This window comes from Anas platyrhynchos, chromosome 6 (assembly GCF_047663525.1).
Source record: "Anas platyrhynchos isolate ZD024472 breed Pekin duck chromosome 6, IASCAAS_PekinDuck_T2T, whole genome shotgun sequence".
In the NCBI taxonomy this organism is placed as follows: Eukaryota; Metazoa; Chordata; class Aves; order Anseriformes; family Anatidae; genus Anas; species Anas platyrhynchos.
The window spans coordinates 12,835,074-12,851,942 of NC_092592.1; the positions used below are offsets into that span (position 1 = coordinate 12,835,074).

General features: G+C 39.1%; 1 protein-coding gene across 4 annotated transcripts in view; it reads left to right on the top strand.

Annotated features, from left to right (window-relative positions):
* Nucleotides 1-16,869, top strand: part of BMPR1A (bone morphogenetic protein receptor type 1A) — an 81,442-nt gene that overhangs the window by 40,064 nt on the left and 24,509 nt on the right. The gene's annotated exons all lie outside the window — the stretch shown is intronic.

The window sequence follows — 16,869 nt, forward strand, 5'->3', positions numbered from 1 at the left end:
AGCATGACCTGCTTTCAGTTGAATTTTTCTAGCCCATTTGTTATTTTGACACCCATAAAGCTCTGTGAAAGCGAATGCTTTAATCTTAAATATATATCATATAAAAGAAGACGTTAGCATCTAAAATTGGAACATCGTTTGTTAGTTCCTAGATGGTGTACAGAGAAAAGTTGCAATTAACATGGAGGAGATAGAGAGATTTAAGTTTCAGTGAAGCATATCATACATGTCTGACAGTTTTTAAGATCTCAAGACGAGGAATAATCCTAGTTTATTTTAATCTTTAATACAGAATCTGATGGTAATACGGCACTTCTTGTAGTTTAGCTAATTGTACTTTATTTTTGAGAATGCAAAATTCTCTTAACGTCTTAGCAGGATACACATCTTTTTTAATTGTAGCTGTGAATCTGTGCAAGTCTTCAACATTTGCATGATGTAATTGGAGAAATACAGTTTAGTATTTTCCACCTAAGCAGTATGGCTGTGTATGCTTAATTACCTTCTGCAGCTAGTCTCCTGTATCATGTTGTGTCTTTATTTAACATAAAGATTTTGGTTGTGTGATTACATTGTTTTCTTTAGAGTGCTGAAAACTGAACTTGGATTGCTTCTATGTATTTTTTCCATTAAACTGTGATATAGTCCCTTAGTTTGTCTTTCTTCTAGCAAGGCAATAATTAAAAGAAGATTAAAGGCCTGTGATACAGAGCTGCTTGGCCAGTAACTTCAGTTGATGGTTTTGGAATAGCTTCCTAGTTTTCAGCTTCTAGTGCCTGTAGAATCCCAAAGTGGTGTTGGTAGAGCCATCTCAGCTCGTGGAACGGAGCTTGTTTGTTTAGTAGCCAGGCACACACGTGAGTGTCTCAGAACAAAATTTTCAAGTGATGAGATGTTCTTGTGATGATTTTCTTATTAACCATCAAGACTATGCAAGATCTCCATTCACTTAGGAAGCTGTTATTCTGTAAGGTCGGGGTAGCTGTCACTGAATTTCCTTGGCAGCAAACTATTTGCTCGGAGTTAATTCCATAACAAACAGGCTCAGCCACTTCGGGCTCGAACCACGAATGGGAAATGCAGGTCAGTGTGCTGAAAGCATTTTCCAGGAGTGGAGTAACTAGAAATGTGTCCTCTTTTTAATCTGCTGATCAAAACAGGAAGTGCCAGTGATTCAGCTGCAGATCTGCTTCTAAAGCATGTTGTCACACACTTTACTGGTCCTTTGGAAAGTAAAGTATGCCTCGTCTGTGGTCAGCATCCTCCTGGCACTACTTAAACCCACTTGTCCTGGTTTAGCCCAGGTTGTGTGAGTAGCATGACCATCTCAATCTCAGACATCTTAAATTAAGAACCTTCCCTGCTGGACCTGGACTGCCAGGTTCAGGAAGATCACGTTATACTGTCCTACAGTCCCTTTATTTATTTATTTATTTATTTTTAAACATTGAACCTGTCAGGCTCAGAAGCTACTGTCAGAAGTGTAGCATATCTCAAAGAAATCTGGGCAAGTTCCTATGTAGTAAGGGGAGACTAAATTTTGTCTTATTTCTGTATCTGAGTATGGGAATTTATGGTAGGATGGCAAATTAATTCAAGAATTTCAGGTGAGAGAAGTACATAGGAAATGCATTTACCATACAATCTGAAGATATTTGTATTAATGTATTAATATTTTACAATGAGATAGTAACACGAATGTGCAATTAGAAACCTACACAGCTTTCTGTTTTGTTTATTTGTTGACTTGCTGTTTAGATTAAGAATGGTAAGATGTGGTTATCTCCTAAACAGTAACACAGCTTGTTTTTTTTCATTTGAAGAATAGGTTTTGTCTCGCTACTCCCCCAAGGCAAAACCAAGCAGATAAACATTTATGATGGTACTGTTTTGAAACATTAAAATATTAGATATGGACTAGGATCCCCTGAGCTAGGATTAAAAGTTAAGGATGTCCTTCTCCGGAGATTCCAAGTTGCTAACATTATGGTAAGCTTCATGAAATGTTAGGTGAAATGTTTCTAAAGTGTTAGAGTTGATAAACAGAATTACATGGAAATAAATCTAAGAGTCCAGTTAAAATGCATTTTAAAGTAATAAACAGTTACCTGTTACAATAGCAAAATCTAAGGTTAGTTTAGATAAGGGTCCTTGTATAACATCCTTAATGTCCAAAAGAGGAAAAAAAAAAAAAAGTGTGATAGGAAATAAGTAGTTTCCTCATTTCTAATGTAAACATGTGATACCCTTTAAAATATTAAATGTGAACTGTAGCCAAGTCTTGGTAAAGGTGACGTATTTTTATCATGTCCTTAAAATATATTTTTTGCTTACAACGCAGTACAGATTTTAAGGATCTTGAGTAATTGCATTATTTTCAAACCTAAATATTATGTTTTGAAATTCCTCTTTGTTAAAATACTGACAGTGGAATATAATCTGAATAATCAGGCAGTAAATATTCATGGCTTGGTTAGTCATATGCCATTTAGTTTAAATATACTGCTATTTTTTAGAAACAGGATAATCTGATGATACGTAGAATGGAGAATTGTCTGTTGATGGTGCAAGTTACTCTTAAAACAATTTACTCCATGTACATTTTGTTCAAGTGACTTGTGATTATGGCAGTAGTTACTTCTAATAGCATGAACCAAGTATTAGGATGGTAATGTGTGTGCATAGGGAAAAACAGATGTAAAACACGCTGGCTCAACTGTTGCATGAGCAGCTGTGGCTGCCAGTCTGCATGGCAGCTCTAGATTCTAAGCCACTTCTGCTTGTTTGTAACTGAGTAAAAAAAAAAAAAAAAGGAATAAAAATACTCAATTTTCATAATGGAATAGTTTGAAAAAGGAGGAAAAAAAAAAAGGCCAATGAGGTGGCTGTCTGCCAAAAGGTAACATTAATTTAGCTGTATTTTTAATAATTCTGAGAGCAAGCTAACAGGAAAAATGCAAGATTATATAACTTGGGAAAAAATAAAGGAAGTACACAACTGTAGAATGACTGGTGATGAAGGAAAAGGTTACTTGATCTATTTAGTGTGAACTTAAGGAAGGAAAACGTAACTATTCAGGTAGAATGAGCAAACAAATATTTGCTTTAGTGGAAATGAGGCAAGCCTTGCTGCTGCCTACACTAGAACGAGTTCAGTGTTGTCACAGTAGGCATTTATTTATTTAATCAAAGTAGTAAGGCAGGTGGTTGTAAAATATTAAAACATTACAATAGATAAGAAATAGAGACGTAGACATCGAAGTCCTTACTGCCAAGTTTTAGAAACGTGATGGGAGAGCTGTGGGAGCCTGTGTCACCTTGATGAAGAGTGAGTGACCTGCCAGAACTGGCCTGGTACCTGTCCCTTCCTGGGAGCCTGGCTACTGCCACCTCCAGTGCGTGCAGAAAGCTGACCTAGTGATGGCCTTATCTTCTGCGACATCGTGAGTACACAAGTCCGACTGCTGATTTAGAACCAAGGACTTGGTTTTACGCAATCCTCAGAGGTTTTGCCTCTGTGAAAAGTTGTCAGGAAGATCATTTAATATGTGTATTAGGAGAATAGTCATGTGGGGGGAGGCAGGGACAGGGCATAAGCTTTTGCCTACATTTGTGTATTTTGTGTACAGGCTTCTGAAAAAAACAGAAGCTTCAATGCTCGTGACTTTTTTTAGTTTAAGTTTCCTGGAAGCTGCGGCTTGCTTACAGTAATGAGGAAGTTATGCATGGATTATTCCATGTTCTGATAGATACAAGGCATCGTACACCCAGGTTTTAAAGGTCTGCAATTGGTCACACTAATAGAAAATGCAAATCTGTTGGAAACAGAGTAATGTTAGAGGGGTCATGAGATGATCAGTTTCAACAGTGAAGTTGTACAGAATGTCCTCCAAGTTGTTCAAATGCTTGTACTTATTCAGACATGTAGCTTCGAAGTGCTAGTTTTTGAAAAAGGATGGGTTGCTTCAGTTGTCAGATAAAGCATATGAAAAGCTTTCACATTAACAGTTGCTGAAGCCTTCTGTGGGCATAAAGTCTCACAAAAATAAAGCATACTGTTTCAGTGATTGGAAACTTAATAAAAAAAGGCATCTGAAAAGATTTTTTTTTTAATTTTGAACTTGTAATTCTGCTTATGTACAAATGCTTGAATGTCAGATCTAAGGGGAGCAGTTACAATGTGGCATGTGGTGCATTTATACGTCTGTTGTCTGGGAGGCATGTCTTCGATATGCTGTGCTGCTTCTCTGTGCTAAAATATTAAGAATATTGAAACTGTGCTTCTGATAGAGTGGATAAACAAAAATAGCTTGCTCTATGTCCTACACTGTCCTGGAGGAGGTGAGTAGTAGAATGATTCTACGCATTAGGGAAGAAGTTGTACAGTTCTCTTGTCAAACTGGAGTTTGGATAAGGCGTGTTCATGTACTTTGTGGCAGCCAATTGATTGCTTATCAAGAACATTTGTGAAGGTGTTAATATTAATGATCAGTTTCTAGGTTTGTGAGTTTTTGTTTTTAAATGTAGGGCAGAGCTACGCAGTGGTATTCAGTTATTGCAAACTGTTGTAGAGACTAAAATTTTGAATGGATTTAAAGGGGTAGATGGGTAAAGTCATGATGAGTAGTGCCTCTGTGGATATTGGTGTTATGGGTACGTATTGCAGCAGAAGAAATGAAAGAAGTGGGACATCTGGACAAAGAGCGTTTTAACTGTTCTCTGGGTTTTATACTCTTGCCCAAAACACTGCTTCTTGACCTCCTAAGGACACGGTAAGGTAATAGGACTAATCTGCCTCTTCAGCAGAGGTGTGTAAAAATACTGCAGCAGAGCTGTGCAATAATACCACCGTGTTTCATTTACTGGTTTTGTTTTCTATACTCTTCTAAATGTTTAAAAACTGTCACAGAAAAAAGAAGGGAATGGAAAAATACTGGGGAAGTGACAAAGGATTGGTCATTACAAGATACTGTGCTGCATTTGCTAGAGATGGTTTAGTAATGATGACTTCTTCTGTCTGCCAAAAATAATTGCTTACACTCTTCACAATAAAAACTATTTCCATTCATTGAGGTTTTCCTGTAACCCTTTCTTTTCCCTTCACAGATTTAAATTGACTTATCAGTCATAATTCTCTTTACATTATTGTATGGCTACGTTAAGTCACAGTAACCAGCCCTGAAACATAAGTTTTTACCCAGTTTTATCCTTTCCCTTGTCACCTCTTTGTGGACCACATCCAAAACAATTTACAAACACTGATGCAATTTTATAATCTAGAAAGTTCAAAGAGCACTGCTAATGAACCTGCTCCATTCGAGAGGCAGAAATAATCAGCACTATTTTGTTCTATTAGCAAGTGATACACTTGTGCCGTTTTTTGAATTTTCCTACCCTCAGAAAGTTACTACTGAAGTTACTTCACTTACAAAATTACGAACAGGAAAGAGGAATCTGCTGACAACTTCTTAAAGCAGTTAAAGTAATTTTGTTTTGCATGGGAATTGTCTTTTTTAGTTTCTATCTTGAGAATGTGAATAAATTCAGAAATCAGGGATGACCTTTGTTAGACTTCTTGATACAAAAAAACTTTTAGAGCTTGCAGTAACTTTTAAGCACTTGCAGGATTTCAAGTGGTAGAGATGAGTGGAAATATATATTGAAAGAATAGGATTTCGGGCTATTTCATGATGCAGAAGCAAGCTGTGTTTTAATTGAAAGTCAGTATGAATTGCTTGACAAGCATCATGTGCTTGAGCATTCTTCTATCCAGCAGTTCTGTGGAGTGCTTGCATGCAACTGTTGTGTCACAGACGCTCGATGCAAACGCAGGTTTCGGATTGGGTTCGTACATGGTTCTTTCCAGCAGCAAGTTGAGTTCTGCCAGTAATACTTAATTTTTTCATTGCATCTGCCATACTTGCTCTAGTCAGCTGTAGTGGAAGAAGTACCTGTTACCAGGCAGACCTGCCCCAGTGGCGCAGCCTGGTGTTTGAGATGTGAAGAATGTCTTTTAAGTTTTGCAGGTGAGAGGGATGGGGGCCGGTGACCCTCAACCCTTAGACAATTATACTGAAGATCACTGGTACAGCTAAGCCACGGTGAAGGTAAAGTGGGGGGTTGCTCTCTGCTTCACCTTAGCAGGTGATGCCAATACTTGATCTTGCTGTAAAGAAAGAAAACCAAGAATGAAAACAAAGAAGAAAGAATTAGGAGATTGGATATTAAATATTTCCAGTATGTGTATCTAGATCTGTCAACAAGATGTTTCTTTGCTGGGAATGCTCTGAGGGGTTGGGTTTTTTTGTTTGTTGTTTTTTTTATATGTTTACATCGAGTGTTGAAAGTAGTAGTTTGACAATCAATATTATTATCATCGCAATGATTCCACTCTTCTTTTCCTTTATGCCTTATTAAGGCTTTTTTTTTCCTTCCCATTTGTAGATTCGGTTTATATTCTCATCATCAAGGCCTCTATGGAGTTCTTCACCTTGACAGTAGTTCCTCCATAACCTATAGCTGCAGTTTTGGGGAAGTTAAACACATCGTGCGTAGGACAATATGAATTTCTCTCACTTTCACAGGAGTTGGTAAAAACAGAAAGTTCAGATGTTTATGGCACAGCTGGTGTGTGAGATTGTCTGTAATGACCAGTAATAAAACTGGTGCTGTGTCTTGTGTTCTGTTTGTTCCTAAAGGACTGTGGCAGTCTCTGAGCAGACTATAAATCTTACTTCCTGCTCTTTGGCTTATAGAGAAAAATAAATTATTAATAGGGTGTTACATATTGAGAGTGTTATCTGAAAAAAGCTTATTTACTTACAACTAAAGCCAGGGGTGGAGGGGAGCTTAGGTTAAACCTTGACTTCAGCTTTATAAGACAGGTGTCTAGTTATTTTACTGCAGCATAAAATGGTAGTAAAAAGTCAGGTACGCTTATGGACTGTTTCTGTGGTGCAAATGCACTGGACCGTTGAAGTGTGTGTAAGGATGGGGAGGTTCATCCTTGAAACATGAAGTAACTTGTGCACTAACTAGGAGGTGATCAGTGAAAGATAAAGGATCATGAAAGAAAGAAGGTTTTGATAGTGGAGATGTGGAAGTATTATGTGACTTAAATGTGCTCATTGCCTTAACAGAAGTAACGTGGAAAAAGGCAGGATGTGGTGGTTACATGAAAGTGATCTTGAATGAGTGGGGAATAACTCCTTTCCTGGTATATTTAAAATAACCTGTTTGCACTAAGAAAAAGAAGTGATGTAATCTCATGAGTACTAATGGGAAATATACTAATAATAAAACTATTAAACTGTAAGTTTAAATATTTTAATCTTACTGTGCTTTCCAGTCGTGCTCCTTGTGTGTCTGTTTTAAGTGAATTTTGTATGAAAAAAAGCTAACAGTGTTGCTTTAGCACTTCACTGAAAGGAAATAGGGGACTATAACTGTTGAAGTATAAACATTACCTTTGAACTCTGTCATTGTCTACTTATTGAAAGATTACAGTGTTTGGATTTAGAAATGTCTTTGAAGCCATATTCGATGAAAGTACATTGTTCAAACTTATGAGGAGTAGTTTGTGTGACACGTTGTTACTCTACTTACTTAACCAAGCGAATCTACAATGCACTTAGAGTTTAAGCAAATCGAGGTTAAACTCTCATTTTCATCTCAGCAAGCCTTGCAGAATACCTTGTTAGAATACTAACAGGGCCAGAGAGGCTCAGCTGCATTCATCCAGTCCTGGAAAATTCTCCCAAAGCCGTCATGCTTTCCATGCATACTTCACAATTAAAAGCTAAGCACAGGGGATAAAAGTAGAAAGTGAATGTAGCACGGAATTAATTCTAGATTTGTACTGTGGAAGCACTTTCTTAGTATAGACATCTAATTTAATACCTCCAGTATTGTGAAATAACTCTGTATGTGAGCATGGCATGCTTTGTGTATGAGCTTTTATCACTCTGCTATTGAGAACTGCATAGAACTTGGAAAGTATGAGGTTAGATAATGAATGTTGTAATTACAGAACGCTTGTTCTCAGGAGGATTTTGGTGTTTAACCCCCTGCCCTCCTTTCTGCTTGCGCCTGCTGAAGCTTTGTTAACCTTCTTGTATGTGTCAGGGCTGTCCTCGCAAGCCCCAGGAGTTGCTGGTGTGAGGGCTTGGGAGGTTGCTACCCCCGGCCACCGTGCTCTTTTGCTGGAGGTCAGTGCCTCTGAGGCAGTATTGAGCATGTGCCAGCTCATCGCTGCAGCTGTTCAGAGCCCAGCATATTAATTTAAACTGCCAGTGATTCTGGTTTAGGCTATGCTAGACTTGCCACCAACAATGCTTGCTCACTTCTTGTGCCCTCGCTGTGGAGGTGGTCACCTCCTCATGTTTTGTGGCTGGAACTTGTAACCTCTTAAAAATACCCTAATGTGAGTTTCCAGACTGAGTGTCGAGACTCAGGGCTGACAGAAGGGCTGCTAGCTGACTGTTCGTGTAACTCAAGAGAATTATGAGAAGAGGTTAAAAGGGCGTGTTTCAGCAATTTAAAGTTAGAAGGGCAATGTAACTAACAGGGATAGCAGACTTGAGAGTTACATGTCACTTGTGAAGTGCATACCTAAAATCTTGTTTCTGTAGTAAGTACACTTTAAAAAAAAAAAACAAAAAAACTTTTCCCCTGCCCCATCTGTGTTAGAGGAGTTTGAAGGACCAGCAGCTACCACTTCTTTATTCAGCCTGTGCAGTTATTGAAAGGCCTCTTTGGAAGATTGACAGAGACTGCGCTTTTGAGAATAACTGTGCTTTGTTTCTACAGTGATTTGTGAGAGCAGCTATCCTGAAAATTTTTCCTATCAGCAGGCTATGGTGCTTCCATGGGCATGGCAAGCATGTGAGGAAAATGAGGAGTAAGGCTTACCTTGCCAAGACACATTTTGTATTAGCAAGTTGTGATGATGTTGAACTTGTCAGCCTCGTCTTTTTGTGTTTGTATTAAGTAAATATTAGTAAAGAAAAATTTTTCTCTTTCCCATAGCAATGAGGAGTGAGTTTGATGATTTAAAAAATGATGTGGCTTATTTATGAAGTAGCGTTTGCTATGTTTATCTTGTTCACAAAATGATGTGTGAGTTAATTTGGACATCAATTACCTCTAAGGGTAGCTTAACAAAAAAGTATTTGTGTTGACAGTTTATGCAGTTTGAGGCAAGCAGTCTGCTTCTCCTGAAATACTCTTTTGTTGACCTTTTTCTAATGTTGGTCACATGTCATTGGCATTACAAGGGACACTATGGTGTCTCGGTCAGATACCAGAGGAGAAGTATTTGCAGTTTCAGGTAGGCAGCAGAGATTCCTGTGTTGAAGATGTCGCTACCAGCAGCTGGGGGGTTTGGTCAGTAATGCTTTCTGCCTGCTCCCTCCTGATCTCAACTTGAAACTCCATCTTGAGGAATAACTAAAAGGAAAGGGGCTTTCTTAAGGTCTCCATTCTGCTGCTTCCTACCAGAAATTATTTGCTACTCGCTCTGTTTGGGAAGCATGTCCTTTAAAATAAGAAGTAAAATTATAGCAGTTGATTTCACACACTTCAGTGTGAAGAGCAAAGGCGCTGTGAGCAGCATTGCCAAGTTGACTCCTGTGACCTTGCTAATTACTGCTCTATGCAGCCGGGTATTTCTGAGCCTTGTCAGCAATGTTTATTGAGCACTTTATTTCATGCTTAGTTCTGGGAAGTCTTGACTAGGAAAAGACGATTGATGGAGAGAATCTGAGAAGGGAGGGGAAAAGAAAAAAAGAAGTAGAAACCCCAAACCGTGTTGTTGGGAAGGTCTTCTGGAGGGGAGCAGGCCGGCGGCTGAGGGGAAGCCGGTGCCGCCATGCTAATCCCTGCTGCGGAGGGGCAGGGGGCAGCCATGCGGACAATGGTGCTGGAGCCAGCAAGTCTGTGCACAGCCTTGCTGGGCGCCCGCGGCTGCACAGGGAGGGCCGGCTGGGGGCTGCGGCGCTCACTGCAGCTGGCAGCCTGCCGCAGGCCCACAGAAAGCCCACCGCCTGCGGAAGGCATCAGGGGAGGGGATGGGGGCAGCGGAGAGGGCTCCCAGTCAGTTCTTTAATGGAGGTTGGGGGGAGGATCGGCCCGTCGCGGATGCGTTGCTCTCATTTTCTTCTCGGCACCAAATCTGACATCAGAGCGGTGCTTTTCGTGTGGTAACTGTGCTGCGGCCAGGCCACATTGCGTGTCGCGGCTCTGCTCCGCTGCGGACAGTTACAGGCCTGGCCGGGGGCTGGCTGCAGTCACTAGGAAAAAGCGCCACAAAACAAAGAATGGGTGCCAGAACTTCCAACCAGAGTCCAGGTGCTGGAGAACTCACCCCGCACCGGGGGATTTGCGTGGTTGTCCTCACTGGGACACCCAAGGTGGCCACGAGGCCCCTTATCTGCCTTGGGCAAAGGCCAGCAGTGTAACAGCAGCAGGTTAACACCACGAGACCGAGTGTAATAAAGTTTGCCCTGTCACTTCTCTGTTTTTTTTTTTTTTTTTTTTTTGACATAGATTAATGAGCAATTGTTCTTAAATTAAGAAAAAGAAAAAAAAACAACACTATAAGGCTGTTAAAACATTCATTAATCATCTTTGTAATGCTGAAAGGGATGTTACGTGTCGAAAACCTTCTGATAAAAGCATTTGTATTTCTGAAGGTACTGGCCCTGACTTTAGGTCCATGCCTGCATTTTTAAATGGAAGTAAATGTAGTGTAAGGATGTTCCCATCCCCAGCTTAGGTGTCTTGTTTGTATTAAATACTCACATCTCAGAACCGAAGAACGTTCTAGGTCTCATGGGCAGTGTAGTATGACCACACAATATTTTCAATAGTGACATGTGAAATTTGTAACAATTTTAATGGCTTTTTTCTCCAACTTGCATTGACTGGCGTGACAGTAAGGAACTAGCAAAATCGATAACCAGATACTAAAAACCAGTTAGGGGCGATGGCTCCTAGTAGAATAGCAGAAATCAATGCTTTCTGTGGTAGGAAGGAGCCTGGGTGTCCACTTGCCGCTTCTCTGAAGTGCAGAAGCTCCCAGCCAGCTAATCACAAAAGTGCTGCAGTTGAAAGAGGGAAACTGGGTCAAGATGAATAAAAACTGTGTAGTGAGATCCTGTTTGAATATGTTCAAATAACAGAATGCGTCATGTTTATAACACACAAGGATATGTGTGAATACCTGATGGCACTGGGAAAGTAAGTTTAGTGAATTTCATTACTGTTAATTTAATGGCAGAAACTTTGTAGCAGTTAATTGGAATTCCAGAATAACAGTAAGATGGGCATTCAGGAGTCCATTGAGTGGCGTCCCCAATTACCTAATTGTGCTGGGCATGGTAAAAAGCAGCTATGCTTTAATTTCTTCATGGTTAACAACTTTGTTTGTGAAATGGACAGATATATCATAATTTAGTAGTTTGTTTTCTAAAGTCTGCAGTAATACACGCATTTGTTTCTTGCGAGCAGTGTGAAATCTTCCTTTTGTAGGATTTCTGTTAGTGTCCAGGGTGGATTTTGGTGACTTCTCTTCCAGCTGCTCACAAATAAGTCCTTTCTTAAGAATGTTAACACTGCTGCAGAAGGTAATTGTTAGGGTTTATAGTTTTTGGATGAACAAATTCACCATTGCAGTAGGTGCATTATAAACACGTTTATAAATATTCTCTGCATAGAACTGAGATATGTTCTTCATTTCAGTCTCAAGGAGTGTATAATGCACACACACTTCATTTAATATTTCAAATTTTGTAGCAGATTGTGAAGGGAAAAAGAACATGGAAATAATTTAAACCATCTTTTTAGTTTTTAAATTTTGCAGTCACTAATAGTTTTAGATTAATATAATCTGCAGTTCAGTGGAATTATTTTTGTGGACTTGCACAAATTAGCACCTAAACAAAAACGTCCTTCTTTGGAATGTTTTTTGTTGCTGCTATGCAGACAACTGGCTTTCAATATTTTTTTTCTCCATTGACTCTATGATTTCTTAATAGATTTTAGCAGTTTTACCTTCATTTTTTAAGGTATCATATTTGAAAAACATTTTAACTAGTTCTGTACTACCTGTGTTTAACTTCTACACTTCTAAATAGTTTGTGAAGTCATGCCTTGCAATAAAATAATAGAGAGTTGTTTTAAAAGTCTGAGGAAAATAGGCCTGTACGAGTATTTGACAAAATCATGCCAGTACAGAACCTGAAACTTACATTTAAACTTCCTGTTGTTGTGGAATTGACTGAAGTTAACTACAGCCCTTTCTGTGAACATGGAGTTGGAAGGGCTCTCAGATCAGTTTGTTCATTTCCCATCGCCTGCACCTAGATCAGATGGTGGCCTTTATAAGCTACAGAGAAATTAAGTTTTTGGACTCTATTTAACAGTCTTCCTTAAAACCTAACCAGGGTTCAGAAATTGTCTTCCAATTTCTGATCTAAACAGACTTTAATAGCTAATCCATACCTTATCGTTGTTGAGCCAGTAGTTTTCTTCAGATTGAATGCTTGCCCATCTTTCCATGTGTTTATTCATATTTTGTGTTTCCAAAGTGTAATCATTTCCTTGCCAACTTTCACTTTATTAATCTTTTTTTTTTGTCTCCATTCATAGTGTTTTCCTGTTCTCCAGATTATATTATCAGTCCTTCTAGGCATATGCTGAATTTATCAGTTGTATTGTCTCTTGTACAGTGCTGTTCATGCTTTACTGTTTCCTCTGGAAAATTTTCCTTCATGGTCTTAGAGTCATGTTTGCCTGTTTCCTAGCCACATCTCACCAGTGTCTCTGACATGAGGTATTCAGTTAGTGTACTCAAGTCCTTGGTTATAGCTGTCTCCTGTGTATGAATTCCTAGGCTACACAGAGAAGAAATTCTTCCTTATATGTTTAACTTTGCCACTGTCATGCCACTGTATTTTATTCCAGTCCCAATGCTTCGATTCTTCATGTGATCCAAGTCCTGCATAGAAACAACACTCATCTGAATTGACAACTCATATTAGCCAGTGTGGCTTATCAACATTCTACTCCTTGTGCTTAGTTCTCTAATGAAAGTTGATAAATACTCTTGAATCCAGGTCTTTGAATGTTGTTTGAACTGTGGTTGTAATCTCTTTTCTCAGAACTACTTATTGTCTGCTCTGTAGTGAATTCTTTACTGTTATTTTTTTCATGCAAATCAATAATTATAGCACCATATCAGGTTTTCTAAAGCTCTAATAGTTGTAATAGAAAAGTTGCTGTTGCATGCTGGCTTAGACTGACAATCCAGTTTCTCCAGCATTCTGTGCAACCTCAAAGTTGTATGTATGATTGAGGCAGCATGCTTATAATTACCTCAACCACGTCTTGCACCCATTACACATAGGGGCTACATCTAATATTTTCCAGTTTTGCTTTGCCAAACGGATTTACTTGGTACTGTACGTACTGCTGCAAATGTTTTGAAACATAGCCTGTGTGTTGAAATGGACTTGATGTTTTAATTCTTGGGAAGTTAGAGATTGATGTTTCTTTTGATACATTCCCTTTTTACAAGATAAATTCCCTTTTTACAATACTGTCTTTGTTGCTATGTTCAGCACTATCATTCTTTATTAAAATCTGGGATAGTGCGGCTCATTTGGTTTGGGGATCATGCTGTTAAAACTATTACAGAGCCACATCTAAAGAACAATTACAACTAGATTCCCTACTTCTAAAATCATTTCAGACCATACAACAAATCTTGTGCACTTTTGCTTCGTAATTTTGGAGTCATACAGAGCGTAGGGCTAGATGCCCATGCTGGTTCATAAATTCACAGCTGAGTTCCAATTTAAAAAAAAAAAGTTATAATAACAAAAGCATTATAGTCAATAAAATATTTCTAAGAAAGATAATAAATTCCACTGTAGACAAATCAGGCTTTACGATTTAGGAATAAATTGCTTTCTGAAAGATTATAGTTGAATACTTCTTCATGGTTATAACAGAAAAAATAGACATTGAGGAGTTTGAAATCAACTGATTGGGTTGTGGTTTTGAAGTTCTTCAGCATTACTGTGTTGGCAGACCGATGTTCCAGCAGTTAATTGGTGCTTTAACACATTTGAAGTGCTCATTTATTTGTGTCATTCTAGACTATTAATACCAGGCAGTTTTGGGAGAAATTCCAGCTATTACTTACCTCAGTGTGCTGCAGCATGGCTGCAGACTTTCTGGATTCCCATCAACAAGGAACAACTTTGAAGAGGTGCAGCTGTGGCCCCTTCAGTTCTGTCAAATGGACTTTTTGTTGTTTTGTCTTGTTTTAATTAAAGATATTCTCAGACGAAGGTCATAACAACCACTCTTTGGGGTATGTATGGTGTTTGCTAGAACAACTAGTCCGTTTTAAAACAGTCTGTTTTTTTCAATCTGTCGAACTATATAGCTGTATCAGAGTGCCAGTTCATGTTAAGAACTAAATATTTTCAGTTTCCTTTCCTGAGAAGGAACAGCATAGGCTGTTGAACTAATTTTCATAGCTTAGCTCAGAAGCTGAAATCATAAAAAGGAAGAGCAGCTCAAAAGATGAATAAGAAACACCTCAAATCGTGTATGATAGCTGTGGCAGAGAAGCTTTGTTGAATGTTAGTGTGGTGACTGAAAAGAACTGCCTCAGCCTGCCCACATCAGGTTTTTGACATTCATTGGTTGCTATTGAAGTGCGGGCAATAGAACAGGACATGTTCTCGTAGTTTGTGTTGTGGCACTTTATTCTAAATCTGTTGGGTTTTGTTTGGTTTTTAAATTTGTGGCTTAAGTTTCCCTGCCGCACCATAAGACATCGTCACTGCAACTGTGAGTACAGCAGTATTTGTAGCTCCCATCTACCAAGGCCTTAAACCTGCCGCAGGGCTTTCCTGGCTAACAGCAAACCTGATGCTTCAGTGTTTGACACTACAGGAAGATAATTCAAGTAACAACGTGAAGTCATATTATGTATGCATTTCAGGGGAACAGAAGGGAATTGCAGTCCTGCTGGGTTTTAGTTTCCATTTTTTGATGTATTCTTTTACGTGGTGATAAGCATTCTAAAACTAGAGTGATTTAAAAATAGGGAATTAAAATTTGTTCCTGTTGTCATTTTATTATATACACTTTCATGTATGTATTTATACGTATTTGTCTTCTGAAAAGTGAAATATTAGTGAAAGGAGGACCCAGATACAAAATACAGGTTCTAAGCTGAGAGCATTATATCCTACAGGGTTGGACAAATTTTTTTGAAAACTCTTAGATTGTCTCTCAGAAACTAAAATCACCATGAAATTGGAAGTGAATTGCCTTAAAATGGTCTTTTTTTCCATTTTTTCCTGATGCTATGGTAGCGTACTGTGTTGCGCAGTACGTAAACTTTTCTGAAAGTTTCAAACACTCCTCCTCTTGAAATGTGAAAGACAGTGAGAATAGGTGGCACTTAAAGAAATTTGCATGAAGTGCAGATATTATTTTTAAATGCACTTTAATCAGATTATTAGAGGGTTTTTTCCTTGATGGACTGCTACAGTGGTGTTGTAAATTAAACCTTTGCTTAACTACGTACAAGGTGTTGGCCGCTCATATCATCTATGTGTTTTATTGAGGATTGAAGTTCATCACAACTGAAACAGGAACTGCAGTAATAATATATAGTTTTATGTCGCTGTCCTGACATTTTTGTAATTAGAAGGACATCCCCTTCAGCTGTCGGAATCAGTTATATTTCTTTTGATTGTGAAATGCTAAAGAGAGAATAGTTTTGTTACCACATTGCTTTCATTTGTGCCTGGAGAGGAAGTTTATTTTGCAGCTAGGAATGTTCGAGGATGTTTGCAAGGCGTCTTGTTGTAAATACGGCCTGACCATAGGACAACCTGCCTTCCCTCATGGCAAACACCATTGCTGTGGTCGCGTCCAGGCTCAGCGTGGCAGCTCGGAGGCGGCCTGTCCGAAGCGGACCCCGTGGCTGCCAGCGCCCGAGCGCTTTGTTGCTTCATTAGGGAGAAGTCAGAGATGTGTGAAAAGTAGGGCACGGGTCGGAGGCTGCGTGCCCCTTCCCCGCCGCAATTGAAGTGACAGACACCTCCCGGCTCTGCCGCTAATTTCCCTCCATGGCAAATGCCTCTGAAGCACTAATTAAAATGAAAAGTTCTCGGGTCTCACCAGCAGACAGATTGAGTTATTTATGGTGGAAGCGGCCACCAGCAGTAATTGCAGCACATCCTTGCACAAATGCAAGTGTTTGCATTCATGAGCAGCGCCAGGCTGACAGGGGTCAGGGGGTCAGGCCCACCGAAACAAGAGGCCGGAGAGAGGCAGAATCGGGGTTCTCCTCCTCCTCCTCCTGCAAAACTGCTCTTGTTTCTCTTAACTGTTTAGGTGCGTGAGCTGCTTTGTAGTCCTTTGAGGCCTAATTACGCTTCCTTTGTTAATCACTGTAAAAAGTTTATTAAGCAGAACGTGACCACGAATGAGTAGTATTTGACCACTGTGGTTCAAAGAAGTAATTTTTTTTTTCAATTTGACTGTCTTATCTGTGTGCTTGTCCGCTGAATGAGAACAACTCCGTTTAATTTCAGAGCAAATTATGTGCACACATGATAGTGTAATATTTTGGGAATTGGGGTTATATACATGAAACTGGAAAGATACCAGGACTTTGAATTGCAGTTAACATTATTAACAAATTTTTGTTGATGCTGTGGATTGGACTAACTTTGTCTTCTCCAGCAAACACTATATAACATGCTAGTTTCCAAGAAGAGGGATTAGAATACAATTGATACTAAATAAAATTTATTCTTTATTGTTCGATGTTAAATGTTA